General features: G+C 45.6%; 1 long non-coding RNA gene across 1 annotated transcript; it reads right to left on the reverse strand.

Annotated features, from left to right (window-relative positions):
- Nucleotides 1–4,007: 4,007 nt before the first annotated feature.
- On the reverse strand, nucleotides 4,008–21,461 carry LOC117519615. Its single transcript, XR_004563375.1, has 3 exons — nucleotides 21,449–21,461; nucleotides 15,407–15,413; nucleotides 4,008–4,136 (listed from the first exon to the last, which is right to left on the reverse strand). It is a non-coding gene; the product is annotated as an uncharacterized LOC117519615 (long non-coding RNA).
- Between the last annotated feature and the right edge of the window lie 1,277 nt (nucleotides 21,462–22,738).

Here is a 22,738-nt window from a genome sequence, read left to right on the forward strand (position 1 = left end):
GAACCTTTGGCAGCTGCAGTATCCATGCTCGGAGGGGATGGGGACGTTTTTCTTCCAAATCACGTGGCAAAGAGTCACATAGATTGGGACCACATACTGTAGAGTGTTGGAAAAGAGAAAATGATTTTTGGATGCACTTGTGTTTGGCTGCAAGTTTGAGTCTGAGCGGGTAAAGGATTCTGTTTTCCAGTACTTTTTGTGCCCAAGCGATCCTCCTGAATAACTGCTGTTTTTCTATGATTGAAGAGCAAATAGAAGATTAAAGGGTCAAGGTGTGGCATCAAAACATTAGTGTGGTGTGATATTGATGTGCAGCACAGAGCATTGTTTCATCGCTACAGGAGAGGCTGTTCTCATCCTGCTCCCTGAAAGGTCATTATGGGATGGGAAAGCCCGCTTGACCCCAGGCAAAGTACATCATTTGTCTTTTAGTACCAGGAGAACACACCTGACAGAGCAGCCTGACCACTGTTAGAACAATAAACATTTTGCCCATTTTTCAAAACCACCTTGCAACGAACATTTTGTTTTCTTTAATTATTAAATGATTTCAGGTGGTGTGTTTTTAGCACACTAAGATTTGTTTCCTGCATGTGGAAAGTATGTACAGACTAAGAACAGAAAGGTGTATTTCTTGTCCTTCCTTTTCTCTCACCTGTTCTGTATTTCTTGCAGCCTATAAGCCAGCTAGGGAAGTGTACAGAAACATTTCTGATGCTTTGAAGGTCCCAATGAGCCCAGTGACCTCCATCATCCATTTTGATTTTCTGTTCCACCAGGACTCTTCCTAGAACTGGCCGCCTGTCTAAAATGAGCTATTGGGGTAGAAGGGCCTTAGTCAGGGAGGTGACCAAGAACTGGATGGTTACTCTGTCAGAATTCCAGTATTCCTCTGTGGAGAGAGGAGAACCTTCCAGAAGGACAACCATCTCTGCAGCAATGCACCAATCAGGCCTGTATGGTAGAGTGGCCAGACGGAAGCCACGGCTCAGGCACATGGTAGCTCACCTGGATTTTCCCAAAATGCACCTAAAGGACTCTGAATACAATGAGAAACAAAATTCTCTGGTATGATGAGACAAAGATGGAACTCTTTGGTGTGAATGCCAGGTGTCATGTTTGGAGAAAACCAGACACCATCCCTACAGTGAAGCATGGTGGTGGCAGCATCATGCTGTGGGGATGCTTTTCAGCAGCAGGAACAGGGAGACTAGGCTGGACTGAGGGAAAGATGAATGCAGCAAACCTTTTCATGATGTCATTATGGGGTGTTGCGAGTAGAATTTTGAAGGAAAAAAAAAAATCAATTTACTCCATTTTGGAAGAAGGTTGTAACATAACAAAATGTGGAAAAAGTTCCCGATGCACTGTGTATGTGGCCTGTCCTGTCCTGTGTGTGCCCTGGCTCACGCACTATTACCTACTGTGATTGTATCTAGCCCCCCCTCGCACACGGTCTCGGATCCACAGAGCCATCCGTTTAGAAATGATCCGGTGGTTTGTGGCTCTCGATGGCGGCACGGAGCGCGGCGCGCCGAGCATCCTTAAAGCCGTCCATAAAGCTGTAGTAACAGTCTTTATTCTCTGTGAAGCCTGTAAAATTTTCACCGAAAGCCAGATAAATTTTTCTAATGTTTTCCAGCTGCCAGTCTCTAACAGTTTCTGAAAAAATTCTGATGGAAAAAAAGCCCAAATCATTCCGCCATTTCCTGACAATGAAAATCCGCCGAGGGGGCGGGACCACTCCTCACTCAAAGCCTGCTCACGGGCGAATGACGCAACCGACAGGTGTGGAAAAACTCACGCATGCGCACGAGGGTTCAAGCTTGTCTGACGCAATCACGTGATTCAAATCCATATGGTTTTTGAAAAAATAAAAAGGTTGGTTTCTTTTCTAATAGACCTCGTATGTGTTGTACTCAGTTACTCAAAAAGTGAGGAAGCTCACATTCAACTGGCACCATAGCACTGATTTAGGTCCTGTCCACACAGAGATGCATTTAGGAATATCCACAAAGGGTTTGGCATTTCTTCCACACAAAACCACCGTATTTGGTGACTGAAAATGCTACTTTTTAAAAACGGGTCCCAGAGTGGATAAATCTGAAAAAGCTACCTTGGCATTTTTGTTTGGACAAGTGATGTCATAGCCCCACCTGTGTAATCTCTGCCGGTCGCAAGACACCATGTAACAAGAAAAATGTTTTTAGAATTAATTTTCTCACTGAGTGTACCGGCATCTCCTACTCATAATGAACAATATGTTGTTAACAGGGTAATTTAACTTTTTCCACAAGCAATTTCCACAATAAGGAATTAAAGCATTTTCACGCATTGTCTCCCAAAACAAAAGTGTTTTATTTGGATATGTTTTCGTCAGGCTGTGATGATGAATCTGGCTGAAAGGACTCAGCAGGTCAGATGAAAAGACTTCAGATTTAATCAGTGTGTCTCTTTGTAAAGTCCTTCCTTGCTTCTGCTGCTGCTGCTTCATTTTTTTTTTTTTTTTTTTGTAGGAACATTACAGCACCACATACAGGCCTCGCATATATACTACACCATTTACAGTCGTTTTCAGTGGTTTCGTGTGGATCCAGATATTTCTTGAAACTGCCGTGTTTATGGAACACTTTTTGAATACAACCATGTGAAAGATCGTACAGAGAGGGTTTTCAATCATGTGACCGATTTGCTGTGGGACAGTTACCGTCTCCATCTTGGATTACTATGTGGCTGGCGCATGAAAGAAAATGAAGAGAATGAACAATTATTACGAACCTTTAAACCCTCGAGGTAAAGCTATTTATTGTGATCGATGTGTAGCAGTTGGTTCAGTGGATCCGTTTGTTATACTGGATAGTGAATTTAATGACGATGTAATGAAGTGGTTGGCAGTTTCACAGCGTAAGCTTTAATATGGCCAGAACCAAGCAGACCGCCCATAAATCCACCAGAGGAAAATCTCAGAGGAAGCAGCTGGCTACCAAAGTCGCACAGAAGAGCGCTCCGGTTACTGTTGGTGTGAAGAAGCCATTACAGGCCTGGCACCGTGGCACTGAGAGAGATCTGCCGCTACCACAAATCCACCGAGCTGCTGATCCGCAAGCTGCCGACCAGTTCAGCCTTGCTGGCCTCCTGCAGAGCATCACAACGGCTCTGAAAGCGGAGGTCGGTCTTGAAATCCTGAGCGATTTCTCTCATCAGGCACTGGAAAGGCAGCTTGCGGATCAGCAACTCCGTGGATTTCTGATTGCGGCGGCTCTCTCTCAGCGCCACGGTGCTGGGCCTGTAACGGTGAGGCTTCTTCACAACATTGGTAGCTGGAGCGGTCTTCCGGACAGCTTTGGTAGCGAGCTGTTTCCTCTGAGCTTTTCCTCTGGTGGATTTACGGGTGGTCTGCTTGGTTCTGGCCATATTAAAGCTTCCCTCAGATCTGCTCTGTCTACTCTGCTGAGCCAGCTCTCTCTGCGCCACTTAGAAAGCTCGTAACACTCCACTGCTCGATGCATAACTGCTGGCAGCCTGTAAAATGACCAACCTGCCTCATTTTTATCACCTGTTTGAACAGATGACGACAGCACAAAAGTTGACCATTGTAGAAGCTTCTGCAATTTTTCGCCAAATGCACATAGCGTATCACAGCTGCCACCACACCGTAATCCAAAATGGCCACGGGGTGCAAAAATCGCGTGACCGATACGTCAAATGAAAACTCTCTATTGGGAAAGTTCCATTTCTGTGTGGACAAGATCTTAATGTAATACAAGATGTAATTTAAACAACACATGAGTTAGACATTTAGCTTGACATCCACTGTTGCAGAATGTCACCATGTCACATGATATTAAAACCTCGTGGGAGCAAAGCACCTGCAGTCGCTCTTCTCAAGTTACACCAACTAACAACCACCTCTCTGTGGTTATGCTAAATGGACTGCATTTATATAGCTCTTTTCCATCAGCCTCAGACACTCAAAGCGCTTTACAATGATGCCTCGCATTCACAATCACACTGATGTCAGGGTGTTGCCATGCAGGGCACTCATTACACACCGGGAGCAACTTGGAGATTAAGGACCTTGCCCAAGGGCCCTTAGTGATTTTCCAGTCAGGATTGAGGTTTGAACCGAGGACCATCTTGTACCAACCCCAATGCTTAACCACTAGACCTTCACCTCCTTATCACCTCTGTGATGACTGAACTTCGCCCTCAGGTCTGACACAGGCTGTTCCTGGTTCCACCTGCAGGCTAAAGCTGTAATCATAGTTCTTTCCTTCTTTAAATCAGTAAACTAACCCCCAATTCTGTAATATTTGTAAAATCTGACAACAAAAACTGTACTATTTTAGTTGAAACTGAAGTAGTTATGAAACATTGAGCAGGGTTAAAGCTATGATAAAAGGTAAAGAATCTTGTATCACCAATTCAGTGCAATATCCAAAAGCTTTCAGTCACCATCATTCAACATATTCTATGCAAATAGATGGGTATTTTGAACATTTCATCTGCTTCAAAATTAGCAAATGCCATGAGATTAGCCATTGTTGTCTCGTCTCAAACACTATGGGAGGTAGTCCTTGTGCAGCTTTCTGGATCTTTGTACTACATCCCAGCAGATGAACTTGTACCATCAATTCAACAATAGTCAATGAAGGTGCTGGCACAGAGTGTGGTGTAGACGACCATCAACAGCAAGTGTGTTGAGAATACAGGAAAGAGGTATAATCATTGTCCTGCTGACAAAAAACCTCTGGGATTAGGAACATTACATTGACAGCTGTTTTAACAGGCTTATTGTCATGTGGTCCAAAGAACGTTTCTCATAATTACAAGATCTCATAATTATGAGATCTTTTCTCGGAATTACAAGATCAGCGATCTAATTTTATCGCGTACTACAACCAAAATCTGCCCTATACTCTTAAACCAACCCTCATGCGATAGAAGAAAAAGTAGGGCTAATAAATTATACACTTTTCCTATCAATTTTACTGCCCTGGAAACTTTGCCAATAAAATCAGGGCGATACAAAAAAAGACATTGAAAATACCAGGCTTTGTATCGCTGTGCTTTTCATCCAATCAGGGGCCCCCATTTCTCATCCCCACCAATGACACACCCTCATTTTGTGTTACCCTGGTGGCAAGTGCAGGATCCTGATACAGGATCCAGATCATTTCATTCAAACAAGATGTCTGATCAAGATGAGAGAATTTTAGCCTTCCTACGAGGGAGAATTCTACAAGTTGAGTCTCATACTGAAGTTGTGAAACATCAAGACGTTACGTATACGTGAACGTCTTGACACTCATGACTTTATAGAGAGACATAAGAACATTCCATAATTTACATATCTACATGATTTACCTGCGTTAATCACAATGATTATTCTTTAACTATTTTGATAATTATATAGATCAGACCTACTGTGTTATTTATTATTAGCACAAGTGTTGAATGAACGTTGTTGGTGTAGTGAGTAAATGAGTTGTTATTAAATGGAGTTGACGATAATTATATGGTTCTTGTTCTTTATTTTTGTTGTAATATGTGATAACTATCTTATCACATGTCTGTTTATGTATCATGCCCTGTACCATGATCCAGGGTTAGGGTTAGAGAGCATGATACATAAGCAGACATGTGATAAGGTATACGTATGAAACACGTCCACATCAATAAGGAAATTAATTGGGTGATATTTATTTCTTAAATCAAATGTAACAGGTTCAAATGCCTTGCTTACTTCTTTCATCCCTTCTGTACTTTTTCCATGTACATTCCATCTGTAGCTCCTTTGTCCTTCACTTCCTTTTCTCCTTTCCTTCCTTCCTGCCCCGCCATAGCCCCCCCTCCCTCCCCCCCTTTTCCTCCTGTACCTCAGACTCATTACTATCCACCCACCCACACCCAGCCTGTGTGAGGAGCTCTCCTCATATAATATGATGGCCATCTGCTCAGCTGAGCCACGCTTCCCAAAAAGCCCTGGGGCTAGATGTTTATCTGTCGTCCCCCCTCTCAAACTCCTTTAAGGATGCAAAACATATCAGTGATCATCGCTGCTACAATTAGCACAGGTGCTGCTGAGCTGTAAAGTGATCAGGAGAAATGGGAGGAAACATAATTGAAGTGGATTAGAGCGGAGAGGTGGGAGGGGAAAAATGAAATAAGAATTCTGGAGGCTTGGACAGCAGCCCTTTTCCTATACCGCTGTTTGAGATTCACTGTGCTGTGATTAAAATTAGCGCACAATGCTGGCGGAAGTCCTGGCAAAGGGTTTAGAAATTTAACAGCCGTCTATTGTTTTTCTATCTCGCTGTTCTATGAACGTGTTCTTCTCAGGCTGAAATATGGACTTGGAGAGTGTGATTTTTGCATGGGATAACCAATATCAAATCTTTTATACAAAGCTGACATGTATTTTTCAGCTTCACGTAAAGAGCTTGTGGCACTGTGTAATGATTCCAGCAAACCGGCGTTCCTGGACCCTTACAAACATGGAAGCAAATGTGTTCCCAAGCACATGCAAACACGCAGACCCATATATACAGCACTGTAGGCTCGTGCACGCATACTGTTTTTCTAGACGCTTTTGGAGAAGGAGAAGGACTGAAATATTCTGCAGCAGTCACTCGTGAAGAGGAATTCTTAATAATAAATATCCAGCCAATAATGAATGTGCTGCTGGCTGCAGTTGTCTTGAGGGCATAATATCTAATTTCCTCCCAATGTTTCATATCCCTACTCCTGCATGTCGACACAGTCCATCATTACACCCCAATGCAGGTTCCTATCACTTTTATTTATTTTTCAAATCAATATATAAATCAAAGCCCGGACAGATGAGATCCAGTAAATTACAGAGTGCCGGACAAATGCAGCACGTTAACCGTGCACCATGGGAGAAGAGTCTCGTGGGTGCAGCCTGGTCTGTGCTGTGCTTGAGGAAAATCTACTAAATGTCATATTAAATCAAAGCTAACTGAATATTACTCAGCTCTGTTTTTAATATAAGTGGGAAAGCTCCTCACATGGAAATGTTGTGGGATTTCGTCTATCTGGAAACATGATCACTGCATCTTCACAATAGGGGTTGTAGAGATTAGTTGACCTTACTGATGTGCAATGATACTTTAAACTAGTCACTGATCACTATGACGTACCCACAACATTGAAAGCAGGGTCATTCCATCTCAAGTCACCCAGAGGCTCCCAGGTCACCCCTCAGTTCTGTTCTGTCAGTTTGAAGTGTTATTCCTATTACAAAGTTATGGTGAAATGCCAAATATTAGGTCTATATCCTGCAAACAAATGAAGTTACAGCCTTTGGAAATTTTTTGAGTTTTTCACATATTGTGAAAACGGTGTTTTCTACCAACTTTACATGTTAATAATGAGCTCCCTATATGCCTCACAGCTTTGAAACTGCTCATGCCAGGTCAACTTTTGGATACACCAAAAGTGCCATAATTTCCTAATTCTACACCAAACGTTTTGGATACACCAAAAGTGCCATCATTTCCCAACTCTACACCAAACGTTTTGGATACACCAAAAGTGCCATCATTTCCCAACTCTACACCAAAACTGCAATAATTTCCCAACTCTACACCAAAGCTTTGAAGCTTTGTAACTTCAAAGCTTTTCAAGATACAGACCTAATATTTGGCATTTTACCCTAACTTTGGAATGTGATTAACATATAAAATTGACAGAATAAAGCTGAGGGGTGACCTGAGAATTATTTGGGTGATTTCAGATAGAATGACCCAGCAGTAATGCCGGAGAGTCTCCCAAGCTGCATTCAGGGCAAGCAGAATGTTCACAAATGTTTGCAAATGACAGTAAACAAATGTAACAGTTAACAAATGTTCTACGTGTCCGAATGCAGCACAAGTCTGTAAGACCTCCAACACCTCTCATCAGCACCTTCCACTTCCTGTTACTGTATTTCATACATGTGCGGGGGTCTGACATGGGCAATGACAATGATGAAGAAATTTCACAGGCCATACAATTGTCACAGTACATGCCACATTACTGTTGCTAGGATGCATTTGTTCACTGTCTTCACCTTTGGGCGGCTGCGCTAACATATGACTTTCTAAGTGTGGTAAACAGTAGATAACATGGATTGCAGTTTTTGTAGGATTACAATGCAACAACAGAGGAAGAACAGTGTGGGTTCAAGCACAGATTTCTAGATGTCTGAACCACAAACATCACAAAGGATTGATGGTTGAATTGGAAAATAACAATTTTCCAATTTGCAGCCTTCATAAAATTGGCCTGGACATCTTTTTTCATTGGGGGGAAAGGAGAGTTATGTATACACAACAGGCACAAGTTGTGTTTTGCTTGAGTTTAGCTTCTTCATTTTATCTTGACATTTCAATGTTTCTTCTCCTTTCACACTTAAAAGGAATGTACTGTATATATATATATATATACACTCAACAAAAATATAAACGCAACACTTTTGGTTTTGCTCCCATTTTGTATGAGATGAACTCAAAGATCTAAAACTTTTTCCACATACACAATATCACCATTTCCCTCAAATATTTTTCACAAACTAGTCTAAATCTGTGATAGTGAGCACTTCTCCTTTGCTGAGATAATCCATCCCACCTCACAGGTGTGCCATATCAAGATGCTGATTAGACACCATGATTAGTGCACAGGTGTGCCTTAGACTGTCCACAATAAAAGGCCACTCTGAAAGGTGCAGTTTGGTTTTACTGGGGGGGATACCAGTCAGTATCTGGTGTGACCACCATTTGCCTCATGCAGTGTAACACATCTCCTTCGCATACAGTTGATCAGGTTGTCAATTGTGGCCTGTGGAATGTTGGTCCACTCCTCATCAATGGCTGTGCGTAGTTGCTGGATATTGGCAGGAACTTGTACACGCTGTTGTATACGCCGGTCCAGAGCATCCCAAACATGCTCAATGGGTGACATGTCCGGTGAGTATGCCGGCCATGCAAGAACTGGGACATTTTCAGCTTCCAAGAATTGTGTACAGATCCTTGCAACATGGGGCCGTGCATTATCCTACTGCAACATGAGGTGATGTTCTTGGATGGCACTACAATGGGCCTCAGGATCTCGTCACGGTATCTCTGTGCATTCAAAATGCCATCAATAAAATGCACCTGTGTTCTTTGTCCATAACAGATGCCTGCCCATACCATAACCCCACCGCCGCCATGGGCCACTCGATCCACAACATTGACATCAGAAAACCGCTCACCCACACAACGCCACACACGCTGTCTGCCATCTGCCCTGAACAGTGTGAACCGGGATTCATCCGTGAAGAGAACACCTCTCCAACGTGCCAAACGCCAGTGAATGTGAGCATTTGCCCACTCAAGTCAGTTACGACGACGAACTGGAGTCAGGTCGAGACCCCGATGAGGACGACGAGCATGCAGATGAGCTTCCCTGAGATGGTTTCTGACAGTTTGTGCAGAAATTCTTTGGTTATGCAAACCGATTGTTTCAGCAGCTGTCTGAGTGGCTGGTCTCAGACGATCTTGGAGGTGAACATGCTGGATGTGGAGGTCCTGGGCTGGTGTGATTACACGTGGTCTGCGGTTGTGAGGCTGGTTGGATGTACTGCCAAATTCTCTGAAACGCCTTTGGAGACGGCTTATGGTAGAGAAATGAACATTCAATACACGAGCAACAGCTCTGGTTGACATTCCTGCTGTCAGCATGCCAATTGCACACTCCCTCAAATCTTGTGACATCTGTGGCATTGTGCTGTGTGATAAAACTGCACCTTTCAGAGTGGCTTTTTATTGTGGGCAGTCTAAGGCACACCTGTGCACTAATCATGGTGTCTAATCAGCATCTTGATATGGCACACCTGTGAGGTGGGATGGATTATCTCAGCAAAGGAGAAGTGCTCACTATCACAGATTTAGACTGGTTTGTGAACAATATTTGAGGGAAATGGTGATATTGTGTATGTGGAAAAAGTTTTAGATCTATGAGTTCATCTCATACAAAATGGGAGCAAAACCAAAAGTGTTGCATTTATATTTTTGTTGAGTGTATATATATATATATATATATATATATATATATATATATATATATATATATATATATATATATATATATATACAAGGTCTGTGAGAAAAGTATCCGACCTTTTCATTTTTTCAAAAACTATATGGATTTGAATCATGTGCGCTTGCATCAGACAAGCTTGAACCTTTGTGCGCATGCGTGAGTTTTTTTTCACGCCTGTCGGTTGCGTCATTCGCCTGTGGGCAAGCTTTGAGTGAGCACTGGTCCACCCCCTTCGTCGGATTTTTATTGTCAGTGAAATGGCTGAGAGGGTGCCGCTTTGCTCCATGAATTTTTTTCCAGAAACTGTTAGAGACAGCCAGTTGGAAACCATTCGAAAGATTCAGATGGATTTCGGTGAAGATTCTGTCGGTATCACACGGATTAAGGACCATTAAAACTGGATTTAAAACGGCCCACGGCGGCGGAGGGCGCAACGCGCCCCGAGCGGCCATTGACAGGCTGGAACGAGCAGATCACTTCCAAATTTAAGGCTCTGTTGATGCAGGACGTCGTGTGACTAGCAGAGAAGTTTCAGAAGAGGTCAGGATCAGCACTTTATCGGCACATTCCACTGTTAAAGGAGATTTTGCAATGAAAGACGTGCGGACGGATTCGCGCGTCGGGACGCAGCCGCTCACAGCTGCTGGACAAACAACACCTCCGTGTTGGAAGTCTCACAGCACAAGTTGGAACTTGCCCAGCTGTTAATTTCTCGGATACTCACTCGACTGAAAAGCCATCAAAAGCCGTCTGAATCTTTTGAATGGTTTCCAACACAGAGGTGTTTTTTTTTTTGTTGCGTGCAATGAGCGGCTCCGTGCCAACGCGCGAAATCCTCCGCACGTCTTTCATTACAAAATCTCCTGTAACAGTGGAATGTGCCACAAAAGTGCTATGTCCAGCTCTCTTGCCATTTCTGTGGTAGTCACACGATGTCCCGGATCAACACAGCGTTCAGTTTAGAAATGATCTGGTCGTTCCAGCCTGTCGATGGCCGCTCGGTGCGCCGCGCGCCCTCCGCCGCTGTGGGCCGTCTTTAAAAAGGTTTTAACACTCCTTAATCCGTGTGACGCTGACAGAATCTTCACCGAAATCCATCTGAATCTTTCGAATGGTTTCCAACTGGCTGTCTCTAACAGTTTCTGAAAAAAAAATCATGGAGCAAAGCGGCAGCCTCTCAGCCATTTCACTGACAATAAAAATCCGACGAGGGGGGTGGACCAGTGCTCACTCAAAGCCTGCCCACAGGCAAATGACGCAACCAACAGGCGTGAAAAAACTCACGCATGCGCACGAAGGTTCAAGCTTGTCTGATGCAAGCGCACATGATTCAAATCCATGTAGTTTTTGAAAAAAATAAAAAGGTCGGATAGTTTTCTCACAGACCTCGTATAATTGTTATTGCTGACTTTGCATTGCAACTTGTTGATTTTACTTGTTTCTGTCATAGATATGGATTAGTTTGTAAGTTTGTATGTGGCTATAAATGATCCAGCATTCCCTTCTTCCAACCAATTAACTATTAATGACATCATCATCTGTTGGTCTACCTTATAGATTGTATATACAATGGACAAATGGCAAATGGTGCAATCTTAGTGCCAGACATCCGCCTAACTGTCTGGCATTACAAAAATGGATCAAGTAGAAGATTGTCATTACCTGCGTGACAAGAATGAAGCCCAAACACACACACAAACCCCTTCTTGCAGTTATCAAAACAAGTGAAGCTAAGGCTAACAGGTTAATTTGATGCATGTTTTTGGACTGTGCTGTGGTTTTTATACAGGATGGCGTGGGTGCAGGTATTAAAAACTATGGCCGCATATTGGTAGAGCAACTGTTGTACCATCAGTAGAGCTAATGTCACCAGAATACCCATTAAATAGTGCTAATATGATGCTAACATTCAAATTAAATAACCTATATTTCACTCAGTAGAAATACTGGAACACTGACTTCTGTTGGTCTGTTAGTATAATTAAGTGGACAGCAAGCTGTATGATCTTAGACATTTGCACTGAAATGCTCAGAAAGCACAAACATGGTTGAGGTCACAACAGCTAGCAACCGCTGCTAGCGGGACCCAGAATCATTTCACTGTCACATTATTAATCAAACTGGCCACACCCCGACTTATTCATACCTTTATGGCTTAAGATAGCTTAAACTGATGTATTATTTTTTAAAAATCCCACCCCTGCACAGTAATGAAGGGAGAAACCAGAGACCAAAACTGTTTTTTGTACCGGGCTATAAGCATGTTTATTTTTGTTGTAAAGTCAGGCTCTGTAACGTGTCGTCTTTGCAGCGAGGATTTGTCATAACGCTAATAGATCTTGATTTTGCATCTTGGAATAAACAATCAGGAATTACAGCAGTTTCTGGCAAAAGAGTTTTTATATGCACTTAAACTGTCTTTCTGCACTCTGCACCCATTTACATCCTTCCCCACCAGGCATTCACATAATTGAACTGGAGGATGCAAAACAGAGCAGCAGCGCTCTGGTGATCCTCTATACGCCGGCCTCAGTATGTGAGTCACCCCCTTTCTATTCCATGCTCAGCCACATGGAAAAACAGGAGGGTTAGGAGGAGAACGGTGAAGAAATGGGGGCATGAGAAGCGAGAAGCAGGTGAAATAGAGCATGGAGAACCAGGGAGAAGAGTCACCGGCCTCATAAACCTACAGCTGCCATTTTGAATCCTCACTGCGGAGTCACAGAGGTGCAAGAGGCAAACCAGTCAGCTTGGGCGTAGACCTGTAACATGAAGGGCAGGCTCAAAGGGCGCACACTCACGGCTACACCTGAGCGTAGCAATCACTGCTATCAGTGGGGAATATGCTACCATCAGGCCCCATAACATCACGGGGCACCTTGGTGCTGACGCCACATGACATGCATATGTGCAGAGGCAGCGTGAGGCGATGCCCGGCCAGGCAGCAGCGAGGGTTTGAAGGAGATTCCTGCTGACAGTGGTCCAAGGGAGGGGAGGAGGTGCTCCACTGGAAGGTGAAACAGCAGGATCTCCGCAGTACATGGTAAAAGAGAGCGGGCCACCTCGGTACTGATTATTAGAGAAAATACTGTCAAACAAAACACATTTCAATGAGTAGCTTGTTAGCTCATATCACATATGGTTACATTTTTGGAAAACAGCCTAACCAGATTTTAAATTTCAGCATGCATTTTTCTTCATGGAGGATTCCTGCAACAGTCTATTGAGAAAATGTGAAGTCTTGAAGTTTAAAGCAGAATTGATGTGAAAATGAAACATTTTCAGTCCAGTAGAAGACCTTTCCAGATCCACTGTGGTTAATCTGGAATTAAACTCGATAACAGCTATATTAAATGTAGGCCGCCATGGTATACTGGCCTAGATGGTGTAAGAATGAGATTTTTTTTTAAACTTAATATTTTCGTTCGTGTTGTGTGTATTTTCCAAAAATCATTCAATTGCAGTTACTGCATGTAATGAAAAGGTAGTGTCCGTCTGTGGTCTGTTGCATTTGTGATATGTGTACAGAGCTGGTAGACACTATTGAAGTCCACGGACTTTTCCACTAACTCTGCAGCAGTACGTTGCACCCTGGTTGCAGCACTAAATACTGTTATGCAGCAAATGGGCAGCAGGTCAGTTTTGGTGGATGTTGGACCTGAAACACAACTGAACTGCCAAATAGGTTGTTAGTAATCATTATACCCTGTTATCAGGAATATTAACAGCACAGCACACTTACCAAAACAATCCAAAACAATCCCAAAAGGTATTGCAAGAAATTTTTATTTTTCCCCACAAGAATTTTTTTTTTTTTTTTTTTTTTGCAAATTAAAAAAAAAATCAACTAAAGGGTAATTTTGGGCTCCATATGTGCAATTATAAATAATGTTTCTAAGTGTAAATACATATCGAAAAGTGATTACTAAACTATGGGCAGTGTTGCCACAGTTACTTTGAAAGTTACTTTATTAGTTACTTTTTAGTTACTTCATACAGCTACTTCATTAGCAGCTTCATGCAGTTATGTTATTAGCAGCTGCCATCAACTTGTAAGTAATAAGTGATGTAACTATTAAGGTAACTAGTAATCTAACTTGGTTACTCTTAAGATTGAGTAATCAGTAAAGTAACTAATCAGCAAAGTAAATAATAGTTACTTTTCTGAGTACTCAATCTTAAAAATAACCAGGTTAGATTACTAGTTACTTTATTAGTTACATTCAGCAGCTGCTGACAAGTTGTCCGCAGCTGTTAATGAAGTAAGTGTATGAAATAACTGTAAAATGTAACTGTTAAAAGTAACTAATAAAGTAACTTTTCAACATAACTGTGGCAACATTGGCTATGGGTTATGCCCACTATGCTAGCTTGTGATATACAGCTGTCAAGATTGCTATGCGACAGGTGGTAGGCCAGGGATAAATGCACGACACAATTGAAAAATGCTCCCTGGGCTGGAATGTCATTTCAGAATGGTTGGTTCGGCCTCTGCAGTCTAGGAGGGTCAAATCTTAGTAGAATGCAGCCTTCAAAGAAGGCAACCCCTGAACTGAGACACAGCCTATGAATAAAGTGGGCCGCTGGAGTACAATTTTATTGTGTATTTGTAGGAAAATGTAATTGGGTAACCATGAGTTGTATGTTTATTTTCGTTTTATGGTCATGATTTTATTGAAAGACTGATTTATAAAGACAGCAAAAGGCAAAATTTCCAATCAAGCTTTGCAAGATAGAAGACTATCACAGTAACCATGTGTCTGTTTGAAGCGATTATATGCAGCATCTCTTAATGCTACTCTGGGAAACAAGATCCCATTTAAAAACAATAGCAAAGCAGAAGGCAGTTTCTCTAATATGGAAACTATAAAGAATAAATAATCCAGTTGTCTGCAATGCCCAACGCGAAGCAATTTAACGCATCAGTGGTAGCCGCCTATTAATTTCCTGTAGAAGCAGAGAGGGGGAGCCCAGGAGCACTGATTGGAGGGACAACGCAGCAGCTTCATGTATCACTTTGGAGCCAAACAAGACACACATGCAAATAAATGCATGTACACGTACCCACACAGGCAAACACGTGCATAATTATGCTATTGTTTCTCACAATGTCAGTAGTTGAGGAGTGAGGCAACACTATATGCCTAATGATAGTGAATTAATATGGAAAACGTACAGACAAAGAGGTCCATATGTGACTCTCTGTCCTCGGGGTGTTGCATTGGTAATGACTCCCCGAGGCAGGACGTCCTTCTACTTCTCCTATGGCGTCACTGAAAATTTCAATCCGCATTAATTAGGAAGATACCAACCAAATGACCCCTCCCCTGCATTCCAAATACAAAAAGAGGACACAGTGGTGCCAGTATCAGTGGCACTGATCCAAACAACACCCCTCCTGCCGTGGGGGAGACAGTGATATTATAAATCCAATGGTATTTGGACATGCGCCACCATTAGTCCCAAATGACCACTGTCGTATCAGCAAGCATCCACAGCCAGAAAACCTGAAATATATAACAAAAAAACAACAGCAAAAACCAGAATGACAGCAGTGCTTCAGAGTGTTACAAATTTCAAATAATTCCATACACTGACAGTAAGGGGTCCGGACAAAGCATCGCCTTTAATCCACAGGGTTTTTTTAAAATCCCCATCAGCTGTACTTTTATAAGGTTGCTGATTTCTCTGCATTTCTCATGGGCTATTTTGTTTGCTCTAAATTCAGCCAATGCACCCAAAAAAAGACAGACATTTGGCAAAGCTACAAAAACACAACGGAAGCACTAACATCTGGAAAAAAAATTACCTGTTGCTGAATTGATGCAGTTATTTTTGGATTTGTGACTGCTTTCTGTATTTTCTGCTTTTGACTTATTTGAAAGTGTTATTGACCACCCATACTAAGACTCAAGCTTTCAATGACTTCCTGGATTCGGCCATCAAAAGTGTATCTTTACATGGTGAAAGTGACAAACGCAGAGAAATTCAGTTATCTCAACATTGATATTCATGTCTCTGTGTCCTTGACATTTGATGTCAACAGATATCTGGCAATAGATTATGGAGTCACAAGGTCAACAGACAGATGTGCTTGGTGATGAGGAAGATCCAAGTCTGTACGGTCCTGGTGCTTCCTGTCTTACTGTACCGATACTTAAGGTGATGACTAGATGTCTCTGATACTGGTGTCTGGAGGATGCTTGGTATTAGGCATGTGAATCTCATCACTGACAATGATTCGATACACTACCAGCGATATGATACATATAGCGATACATGACGACACTGACGATACGATGAAATACGATTCACCCTTGTTCCCGATTCAATGCATTTTGATATGTATTTGATGTCGATTCAATTCCTCACACTACGATACGATGCGATTCAACATGATGCAAAAAATTTATACCAAAAACTTAAATAGAATATACGAAGCTGCAATTCAGTATGATACAATGGTATTGTTCTGATTTCACTGAATCCACAACATTATCCACATAACAACAAAAATACATATTATCAATAGAAATTAACATGTTTTTCACAAGAAACTGATAAAAATGCATAAATAAATAAAAAGTCAAACCTCACAATGTTGACAAAATTTAAATTTTTTTCTTGGTACTGCCCCTAAATCTAGGTCCACACTGATATCTACTGGGGTGTTTCATGGTCCATACCCATTTCCTAGATTACTTTGAGAAGAAAATAGATGACATTAGGTTGAACATATCCCAGCATGCCTTAACCCAGCCACTACACCCTGCTATTGAGGTGGGTGCCACTACTGAGGTATTACCTAGATTTACAGAATTTGATAGTATCTCTCTAGATATGCTGACAAAACTCATAAGGTCAACAAAAAGCACAACCTGTTTATTTGATCCTATACTAACAAAACTGTTTAAGGACCTGTGGCCCACTCTTGGGCCGATTGTGCTGGAAATTATTAATCTTTCTTTAACTTCTGGATCTGTTCCTAAACGTTTCAAATCTGCAGTGATTAAACCATTACTTAAGAAACCTAATCTTGACCCTAGTGTATTGAAAAACTATCGGCCGATATCAAATCTATCATTTTGCTATAAAATTCGTGAAAAAGTGGTGTCACGGCAGCTCATAGACTGCCTTACTGAGAATAATCTCTTTGAGCCACTGCAGTCTGCTTTTAGAAAATATCATTCCATAGAGACGGCTCTCACTAAAGTGGTGAATGATCTTCTGCTTACAATGGATTCGGACACCACTATGGTTCTGCTGCTGTTAGATCTCAGTGCTGCATTTGATACAGTGGATTATCATATTCTACTTGATAGGCTGGAAAATCATTTTGGGATTACTGCCCTTGCATGGCTGATGTCATACTTGACCAGTCGTTCTCACTGTGTTTTGTACAGTAACACTACCTCTAACCTTAGTGACATGAAATTTGTTGTGTGGGCCGCTGAAGAGGAGGTACTGCTGGCCCACCACCACCAGATGGTGCCCTGCTTGGAGTGCGGGCTTCAAGCACAAGAGGGCGCCGGAGCCACTGGGAGTGACAGCTGTCACTCATCCTCAGCACCAGCTGTCACTCATTCATCTCATCACCATCACCATAATGGCCGGACGGCAACTCCACCTCCTCGCCGAGAGATCTTCTACTACTAAGAGGTAATCTTCTCTGCTGTGATTACTGATTATCTAATATTGTTCTGTGTGCAGTCGCGTGCCCGTGAAGACCCAGAAGAGGGACAAACGGGAGCTGCACGAGTAAAGACGTACCTGGAGGTGGAGGTTATCCCTCCCGGAGGAATTAATTGTAAAGGTTGCTGGGTGTGAGGACTCACACTCACCACCTTCTGTTTCTTGTCTGCCAGCAGTACCAGGGCCGACAACGGAGGACAGAGACCACCTGGGGACTCAGGGCTTGGCGGCTTCGGTGTTCTTCAGGCCGTTGGTGGTGGAAGCGGTGTGGGCCCCGGCTCTTCGTTCATCCGAGGTCTCCTATCTTCAAGCCTGCCCACAGTCCTCCTGTGTACAATTGGCATCATTATTCTTGTTTGTATTCCGTTGTGTTCTTTCACAACATTAAATTGTTACTCCTTTTCTTATCCATTGTCCGTTCATTTGCGCCCCCTGTTGTGGGTCCGTGTTACGACACCTTCCCAACAGGATCTCTCGGCCATTCGTCATGGATCCCGAGGGGCGTCAACCACAGCTTGAACAGCCAATGGGAGAACAAGGAGCGCAGGCGTCAGCAGGAGGCGTGGTAAGTGATCTGCAGCAAATCCTTACCGCTTTCACTGCTCAGTTACAGCTGGTAACCGAGCAAAATGCAATCCTCAATCAGAGGATGGAGGCTCTCACCGCCAGAGTGGAAGCACGCGAGTCGAGCGTCGCTGCAGTGTCTCCTCCTGCTGGCCCGGGGCCTAATGTAGATGTTCCACTGGCCGTTCAACTACCCCCCCCACCGTCCCCTGTAGCTTACATAAGTCCTCCCGAACCGTACGGAGGCTGTGTGGAAACGTGCGCAGACTTCCTAATGCAGTGTTCACTCGTTTTTGCACAGCGTCCAGTTATGTACGCATCAGACGCCACCCGGGTGGCTTATGTAATTAATCTGCTTCGAGGTGAGGCACGCGCTTGGGCTACAGCGCTCTGGGAACAGAAGTCATGGCTCCTGACGGGAATTCAAACATGTGTTTGATCATCCCAACAGAGGCGAGACCGCCTCGACCGTGCTGCTGTCACTGAGACAGGGGCGTCGGAGCGCAGCTGATTACGCTGTCGACTTCCGCATCGCGGCTGCGAGGTCGGGTTGGAATGACATTGCGCTCCGCGCTGCCTTCATAAGCGGACTGTCTCCAGTACTGAAGGAGCATTTACTGGCTAAGGACGAACCGCAGGATTTCGACGGGCTTGTCACTCTGGTTATACGCTTAGACAACCGCTTGAATGAACACCGTCGGGAGCAGGCCGGGGGGCGTGGCCGGGCACAAGCCGTCCCTCTCTCTTCCGGGTCTGAAAGGGTGACGTCGTCCCCACGCTCCATTGCCAGTGGGCTCCGTGTGGCTACAGCTCCCCCTGCTGACGAAGCCATGGACACGAGCAGGGCCAAAGTGAGCTCTGATATCAGACAAAGGAGACTGGCCCGCGGGGAATGTTTTTACTGTGGCTCATGTGAACACATGTTAAAAGACTGCCCCAAACGGTCAAACACCAATGCCCGTCCTTAGAAACTGGGCTAAGGGTGGGCCATAACATGTACACGGGGAAACCCCGCAAATCAGCACGAATCCCAGTGATAATCCTGAGTGGGGATTTAACCCTTCACGCCCCAGCACTGGTGGACACGGGGTCCGAAGGGAATCTGTTGGATAGCAGATGGGCAAAGGAAGTGGGGCTCCCTCTAGTGGCTCTGCCTTCGCCTTTGAAGGTACGGGCACTAGATGGCACTCTACTCCCGTTAATCACACACTGGACCCAGCCCGTGACCCTGGTTGTGTCTGGGAATCACCGGGAGGAGATCGTGTTTTACGTGACACCTTCTACCTCCCGAGTGATTTTGGGTTTTCCTTGGATGGTGAAGCACAATCCCCGGATCGATTGGCCGTCTGGGGCCGTGGTGCAGTGGAGCGAAACCTGCCACCGGGAGTGTTTAGGATCCTCGGTTCCTCCCGGGATCACGGCTAAGGAGGAGGTTAAAATCCCTCCCAATCTGACGGCGGTGCCAGTGGAGTACCATGATCTGGCTGACGTCTTCAGCAAAGATCTGGCACTCACTCTTCCTCCGCACCGACCATACGATTGTGCCATTGATTTGATTCCGGACGTTGAGTACCCGTCCAGTAGACTGTACAACCTCTCACGTCCGGAACGCGAATCAATGGAGACCTACATCCGGGACTCCTTGGCCGCCGGGTTGATCCGGAACTCCACCTCCCCGATGGGTGCTGGTTTCTTTTTTGTGGGCAAGAAAGACGGCGGACTCCGTCCATGCATCGATTACAGGGGGTTGAACGAGATCACGGTTCGCAATCGATACCCATTGCCCCTCTTGGATTCGGTGTTCACACCCCTGCATGGAGCCAAAATATTCACCAAACTTGATCTTAGGAATGTGTACCACCTAGTTCGGATCCGGAAGGGAGACGAATGGAAGACGGCATTTAACACCCCGTTAGGTCATTTTGAGTACCTGGTCATGCCGTTTGGTCTCACCAATGCGCCCGCGACGTTCCAAGCATTGGTTAACGACGTCTTGCGGGACTTCCTGCATCAGTTTGTCTTCGTATATCTGGATGATATACTCATCTTTTCCCCGGACCCTGAGACCCATGTCCGGCATGTACGTCAGGTCCTACAGCGGTTGTTAGAAAACCGGTTGTTTGTGAAGGGCGAGAAGTGTGAGTTTCACCGCACTTCTTTGTCCTTCCTGGGGTTTATTATCTCCTCTAACTCCGTCACCCCGGATCCGGCCAAGGTTGCGGCGGTGAGGGATTGGCCCCAACCAAAAAGCCGTAGGAAGCTGCAACAGTTCCTCGGCTTTGCAAACTTCTACAGGAGGTTCATTAAGGGTTACAGTCAGGTTGTTAGCCCCCTGACCGCCCTGACCTCCACTAAAGTCCCCTTCACCTGGTCGGACCGGTGCGAGGCCGCGTTTAAGGAGTTGAAACGCCGATTTTCGTCTGCGCCAGTTCTGGTGCAGCCTGATCCTACTCGCCAGTTTGTAGTGGAGGTGGACGCCTCAGACTCAGGAATAGGAGCCGTGCTGTCCCAGAGCGGGGAGTCCGATAAGGTTCTCCATCCTTGTGCCTACTATTCCCGCAGGTTGACCCCCGCTGAGCGGAATTATGACGTGGGCAATCGAGAACTCCTCGCGGTGAAGGAGGCTCTGGAAGAGTGGAGACACCTGTTGGAGGGAGCTACGGGGCCTTTCACGGTTTTTACGGACCACCGGAACCTGGAGTACATCCGGACCGCCAAGCGGCTGAACCCCAGGCAAGCCCGCTGGTCCCTGTTCTTCGCGCGCTTTGACTTCCGGATCACATACCGCCCCGGGACCAGGAATCAACGATCCGATGCACTGTCCCGGGTGCACGAAGAGGAGGCCAAGGCCGAGTTGTCGGACCCCATCGACACCATCCTTCCCGAGTCCACTGTCGTGGCCACCCTCACCTGGGACGTGGAGGAAACCGTCCGGGAGGCCCAGGCAAGGAACCGGACCCGGGAGACGGTCCGAAGAACAAACTTTACGTCCCACCAGAGGCTAGGGCTGCCGTCTTGGACTTCTGCCACGGATCCAAGCTCTCCTGTCATCCCGGAGTGCGTAGGACCGTGGCAGTAGTCCAGCAGCGCTTCTGGTGGGCGTCACTGGAAGCTGACGTCCGGGACTACGTCTAGGCCTGTACCACCTGTGCCAGGGGCAAGGCGGACCATCACAAGACATCGGACATCGTCTCGGATCGTGGTCCCCAGTTCTCCTCGCAGGTCTGGAGGAGTTTTTGTAAGGAGCTGGGGGCCACCGTACGTCTCTCGTCCGGGTATCACCCACAGACGAACGGCCAGGCAGAGCGGGCGAACCAGGACCTAGAACAGGCCCTTCGCTGTGTCACCTCCGCGCATCCGGCGGCCTGGAGTAACCATCTGGCCTGGATCGAGTACGCTCACAACAGCCAAGTATCATCTGCCACCGGCCTCTCCCCTTTTGAAGCGTGTCTGGGCTACCAGCCCCCATTATTCCCACTTGTGGAGGGAGAGGTCGGGGTACCCTCGGTCCAGGCCCACCTGCGGAGGTGCCGCCGGGTGTGGCGGACCGCCCGCTCTGCCCTGTTGCGGGCCCGGACGAGGGCCAAGACCCATGCAGATCGCCGGCGTTCCCCGGCCCCTGCATACCAACCGGGGCAGGAGGTGTGGTTATCCACCAAGGACATCCCGCTCCAGGTGACATCCCAAAAACTAAAGGACCGTTTCATTGGGCCATTCCCCATCGCCAAAATCCTCAGTCCGGCCGCAGTGAAGCTGACACTCCCGGCTTCACTGCGGATCCATCCGGTTTTTCATGTCTCTAAACTCAAGCCATACCACACCTCACCACTCTGCACCCCTGGACCCGACCCACCTCCTGCCCGGATCATCGACGGGGAGCCGGCATGGACTGTTCGTCGGCTCCTGGACGTCCGTCGGAAGGGCCGGGGTTTTCAGTACTTGGTGGACTGGGAGGGTTACGGACCCGAAGAACGCTCCTGGGTGAAGAGGAGCTTCATCCTGGACCCGGCCCTTCTGGTCGATTTCCACCACCGACACCCGGACAAGCCTGGTCGGGTGCCAGGAGGCGCCCGTTGAGGGGGGGGTCCTGTTGTGTGGGCCGCTGAAGAGGAGGTACTGCTGGCCCACCACCACCAGATGGCGCCCTGCTTGGAGTGCGGGCTTCAAGCACAAGAGGGCGCCGGAGCCACTGGGAGTGACAGCTGTCACTCATCCTCAGCACCAGCTGTCACTCATTCATCTCATCACCATCACCATAAAGGCCGGACGGCAACTCACCTCCTCGCCGAGAGATCTTCTACTACTAAGAGGTAATCTTCTCTGCTGTGATTACTGATTATCTAATATTGTTCTGTGTGCAGTCGCGTGCCCGTGAAGACCCAGAAGAGGGACAAAC

This window comes from Thalassophryne amazonica, chromosome 1, assembly GCF_902500255.1.
Source record: "Thalassophryne amazonica chromosome 1, fThaAma1.1, whole genome shotgun sequence".
NCBI classification, from domain to species: Eukaryota; Metazoa; Chordata; class Actinopteri; order Batrachoidiformes; family Batrachoididae; genus Thalassophryne; species Thalassophryne amazonica.